The sequence below is a fragment of the Lygodium microphyllum genome, chromosome 7 (genome assembly GCF_053477565.2).
Source record: "Lygodium microphyllum isolate KBCC chromosome 7, Lygodium_microphyllum_v1.1.10, whole genome shotgun sequence".
NCBI lineage: Eukaryota > Viridiplantae > Streptophyta > Polypodiopsida > Schizaeales > Lygodiaceae > Lygodium > Lygodium microphyllum.
In genome coordinates this window covers 121771307-121777306 of record NC_141141.1, presented here as the reverse complement: position 1 = coordinate 121777306, position 6000 = coordinate 121771307, and positions in this window count along the sequence as shown.

Below are 6000 nucleotides of genomic sequence, written 5' to 3'. Positions count from 1 at the left end.
AAAGGGGGCCTAAGGAGGGTTTTAAGACACAAGGGGGGAGAATAAGACCTTTAAGGTCAGACTTCTTTTGGGGGGAAAGGGGGCTTATAGAGCCCCCTCCCTTAGAAGCTTTAGAAGCTTCTGAAAGTACGTGGGGCAGGGGGCCTTAGCCATGAAATGGCGGTGGTGACGTGATGACGGGAGGTTGAACAGCGCTGAGTGGTGGCAGATGGTGACGGAATGGCAGCGGCCTCTACACCAGCTCAGCTTCCCAGGGTGGACTGGCAGTGACCTCCTTAGCCTCTCCCTCCCTCACGATTCCGTTAGCAGCACGGCGAATCAAACCTCTCTCCTCATAGCAACAGCAGGCGGCAGCACTCCTTTCCCCTTCCGCTTGCATTCCCCCCTCATTTAAATAGGTAAGGGGAGGGGGATCCTCCCTCCCCTATGTGGTGATGGGCATGGCTAAGATCCCAGGCAAGCTCCAGCAAGGAGCTTGCCTCACTTGCTATTCCCCTCTTCATATAACTCGACAGTCGGTTGGAGGAGAGGGGAAATAATTTTTTTAAAAAATTACTTAACTCAAAAAAAATATTATCCCTATGAGGGCTTTCATATGGGAATTTCGGATTTTTGGAGTTGTTACATTCTCTCCCCCTTGGAAGAATTGAGATGTCCTCATCTCGAGATAAACTGGGGATATTGATGGTTGAGAGTGCCTTCATCTATCCAAGTGGCATCCTGTTCGGGATAGTCTTTCCACTGGATGAGGCATTCTCTCAAGGTTCTGGATCTCAGTTGTGTTTCCCTAACATCTAAGACCCTATTAGGCCTTAGTTCAAGGACTCCTTGACTAGGCATTACAACTTGTTGGTCATCAAGTACGTGGTTAGGATTAGGTACATACTTCTTCAATAGGCTGATATGGAATACATTATGAACCTTTAGGTTCTCTGGGAGTTACAGTTTATAAGCATTAGGTCCTAGACATTTGAGGATCTTGTAAGGTCCACAATACCTTGGATTTAGCTTCTTGCAATCTCCTAAGGATAGGGAACTCTTGGCGAATGAAGACCATGTCTCTTTCTTCGAAGACTCTATCTTGACGCTTCAAATTCGCGTAGGCCTTCTGTCTATCCTTGGCAGCTTGGATGTCCTGTCTTATTGACTTTTTTTGGTCATCCATCTCTTCCAACATTTTCCTTGAAGCTTCAACCCTCAAGGTTGGATTTGAGAAGTTTAGGGGACTTCGACAGCCATGACCATACAATGCTTGAAAAGGGGTCATCTGAATGCTTTGTTGGTAAGAAGCATTGTAGGCAAATTCAACCAAAGGTAAGTATTGAATCCACCTTTTTTGGCTCACGACAATAGTATGCCCTAAGCATATCCTCGATGATTTGATTGACTCGCTCTGTTTGGCCATCTGTTTGGGGATGGTAAGCTATGATAAAACAGAGTTGAGTTCCAATGGCTTCAAAGATGGCTCTCCAGAAGTGTGATTTGAAGAGAGAATCACAATCACTAACAATTCTTCTTGGTAGCCCATGTAGCTTGAATATCTCCTTGATAAACAATCTTGCAATGTCTGAGGCTTTATAGTTTGTCTTTACTGGAATAAGGTGTGCAACCTTAGTTAACATGTCAACCACAACCATGATGGAGTTGTATCCTCCCTGCACTTGGGATAGGCCAACAACAAAGTCCATACTAATGAATTTCCATTTCATTTGGGGAATGTCAAGCGATTGTAGCTTCCCTGGCATCTTGACATGTTTGGCTTTGATAAGTTGACAAGATAAACACTCAGTGACATATTTGAGAGCGTCACCTTTAAGCCTCTCCCAATGGTAGCTCTTCCTAATTGTATTGAGAGTCTTGGCATAGCTAGGATGTCCTAAAAAAGGGGAATCATGAGCTTCCCACAATATCTTCTGCTTAAGTGACTGGCTTGCCGGTATACATAGCCTCGTTCTATAGTAGACAAGTCTGCTATGGATAGAGAATTCATGATACTTGGCCTGGAGCTTTTGGTCCTGATCCTTGATAGAGATTTCCCTTAGCATTGTTTGGTAGGCCGGATCATGGCATGCATCCTCTCTAGCTAACTCAAGTATTGGGTTGTTTGGCATAGATACTTTTGTAGCTAGAGATCTCGCTGTTGATGGATTCTGCAAGATTAGGGAATTAAGGAATGCCTTGCGACCAAGTGCATTAGCAAATACATTCTCTTTTCCTGGTCGGTACTTGATTTCCAAGTCATACTCCTCTAATACTTCAATCCACCGACGTTGCCCCATGTTGAGCTCATTCTGGGTAAAGATCCATTTGAGACTCTTATGGTCAGTTACTAGAGTAAACTTGTTACCCAACATGTAGTGTCTCCAAAGCTTTAGAGCATGGATGGCACCTAGTAATTCCAGATCATGTGTAGCATAATTCTTCTCATGACTCTTCAATTTCCTTGAAGAGTATGCTACAGGATGATCTTCCTGCATGAGCACACATCCCAAGGCAAGTGTGCTAGCATCAGTTACTACTTCAAACTCCTTATGGAGGTCTGGAAGTTTTAGGATAGGTGCTAATACCAAACTTTGCTTCAATCTGTCGAAGCTATTTTGTTCGGGAGTTGACCATGCAATGGAAGTTTGCTTCTTCAGTAAGTCCGCCAGTGGTGCTGCAATTAGAGCATAGTTTTTGATGAAGTCCCTAAACCATCCTGTCAATCCAAGAAAGTTGCATATTCCTTTGACAGATGTTGGTATTGGCCATTCTAGCACATCTCTGACCTTGGCTGGGTCCACTGAGATTCCTTTCGCTGATACAATGAAACCTAGATATTCAATCTAACGTTTGAAGAATGCACACTTCTTCATCTTAGCATACAGCTTATATGCCCTCATTATCTCAATTATAATCCAAAGTTGGGGTTCATGATCTTCTTCCTATTTGGAATAGACTAAAGTGTCGTCGAAGAAGACAAGCACGAAATCTTCAAGATATGGCCTAAAGATATCCTGCATTAACTTGTTGAAGGTGACAGGTGCATTTGTAAGCCCGAATGACATAACTAGGAACTCAAAATGCCCATATCTTGTGTTGAAGGCCTTCTTTGGGATTTCTTCTTCCTTGATCCTTATCTGATAGTAACCCGAACTGAGATCAATCTTGGAGAAGATCTTTGCACCCTGAAGACGATCAAGAAGCTCATCTATTCTAGGAATAGGGTACTTGTTTTTTATCGTTGATTGATTCAATTCTCGGTAATCAATACATAGTCGAAGTGTTCCATCTTTATTTTTTTTGAACAATACTGGAGGTCCCCACGGTGAACTGCTAGGACGGATGTAGCTCTATTCTAGCAGTTTCTTAAGTTGTTCCTTTAGCTTAATTGCTTCCGGTATAGACATTCTATAAGGTCTTTTTGCAATTGGCGCAGCTCGTGGTACTAGCTTAATCTCATGATCCACTTCTCTTTGAGGCGGGAGTTTTGTCAACTCTTCAGGAAATACATCTGCGTATTCCTTTAGCCAAGAAGGTCCTTTACTAGACTCCTGCTTCTGATCTAACTTGTTGAGCTTAATTAAGTAGATAGGTAGTCCTTTTCTGACTCCTTATATAATCTGAGATGCCTTGACCAATTGGATTTTTGGCACTCCAGTCTCACCTTGAGTTGTGACTAATTCCCTTTCAGAGTTTTAAAAGGAAATTTGGCCCTTTCCACAATGAATGTGGGCATCATTAGGCTTAAGCCAATCCATTCTGAGTAGGCACTCATGGATACCTAAATTCATGACTCTGAATTTGACTGAAATCATCTTTTCTCCCAGGAAGAATTCCATCTTAGCAGTTTGCCTGGTACACGTAACCTCATGACCATTTGCCAATTCCACAAGCAAGGTAGGTGCTTCTACTATGGCTATTCCTAATATTTTTGCACAAGTTGGTGAGATAAAGGAATATGTACTGCCACAATCAATCAAGGTCTTGAAACTTTTACCTTGATAGTCCAACGGTGTCTAAATCACCGAGAACTGGCGATTTGGGCCTTTCTTGTGTAGAGCGGCATGGACTATCGCCCTTTTAAACTCTGCTTCCATGGTCGGATCTTCTTATTCTTCTTCGCACATTTGCCTATAGGCAACGCAGGTGGTTCTTGCTCTGCCTCGCATAGCGGCTCCTTGACCACGGCCTGTTCCTTGGAAAGGTGCTTGGTGATGTCCTCCTCCAAGCTTGGGACATTGCCTCTTGAAATGACTGTGCTCATTGCAGTGGAAACAATGGAGGTTTTGACCATTGCTTTGAGTAGGAACAAAGTTGTTGACGTTATTAGTCCTTGCTTTCTTTCTTTGTCCCTGATTATGACCTTGAACTCTCTTCATTTGAGGCCTGAATGCTCCTCTGTTCGGGTCATTATAAGACCAGGTTTTGTTACCCTTGGTCTAGACTGCACTTCCTGAATTATAGGCGCAGCTCGAATGAGTGCATCCTAAAGATCTGATGGACGCATAGATTCGAGACTAGTATTTACTGGTGGATTTAAACCAGCACAAAATTTGGACACTTGCTGTGTCATGTCCATATGTGGTGCATACTTAAGAAGTGAGACAAATTTGGAATAGTATGCATCAAGAGTGAGTCCCAACTGTTTTAGCTTGTAGAACTCATTCATTTTCTACATGCGATATGCAGGTGGTAAGTATATTCCCTGCACGGCTTTCTTCAGCTTCTCCCAGGCAACGGATCCCTCCGTGATCCCTTGATCCCTGCACCATTGCTTCCACCAAAGCCTGGCTTTGCTAGTGAGCTTCAGCTTGGCGAGCATAGCCTGATTGGTGGGTGCAGTACCGGCTGCTTCAAAGTAATCCTCTACGGATTCAATCCAAATTTCAGCATCTGCTTGGACGCACTACCTCTCCTGTCAAATTCGGGCAGCTTAATCTGCTTGAGAAGAAACTTCTTCTCCTAGATTACAACAGTACTTGATGTAGGAGGTGAACTAGGAACCTGTACCTAGGGTTGTGCATGGATAAAGGTTTCTTAACGTTATTATTCGATAATCATTATTGATTTATATTATATCTTCAATTTCGCTATCAACCAAGCAATCTAACCACTTAACTTTTTATCAATTCTCATGCACAATCAGACATTGATAAAAAGAAGTCTTATTTGTATTTATATGGGCATAGCCCTTTTGGAATACAACATTTCTTGCGATGATAAGCCAACTGTTACATTTAGTTTGGGGAGAATAACGTTGTATTACATTTATCTACAGGAACTGTATAATAGTATGGTTTCGGGTCATGGATCTTCAGGAATCGGTAGGTCATTGGAAGTTCAGGGTATCCTTTTCTTTGGAACCCATTCTTCTCATGGTGCCCCAACACTTTATACATATGAGTTTATCTCAACCCTTCGACCTCGAATATGTAGAGTTGAGTTTACGTGAGCTTCCACAAAAATGAACAGCTTCACGACTTTCAGGTCTTTCAACCACTTGATCCTCTTTAGATTGGTTTGTAGATAAGCAAACCAGTCTTCCAACCCTTCGACGTCGAATATGTAGAGTTGAGTTTACGTGAGCTTCCACAAAAATGAACAGCTTCACGACTTTTAGGTCTTCCAACCACTTGATCCTCTTTAGGTTGGTTTGTAGATAAGCAAACCACTGGGCAGCTCTATAGTAGATTCCTGAGGCACCCATCCATCTTCGTTCCATGTACAAAGGCGATGGATTATAGATTTGCTCTAGGATGTTCATCATCTCAACCCTTTGTCGGTAATCAGGGGAATGTATCGCTGTCATAAACATGACTCGGAACACTAAAGACTTGTTCCACGCTTCGTAATTCTGCAAGACAGCATTGAAAGTAAGGAAATGTTTGGAACAACAACATTTTCTTTACTTTATCTTGTTAAGATTTCATAAAAATAATTCCTTGTTGGTTTGCTCTGATACCAACTGTAACATGTCCACTTGTATCTTCAGGATACGTCTTAGCAGTCCATCAGGAA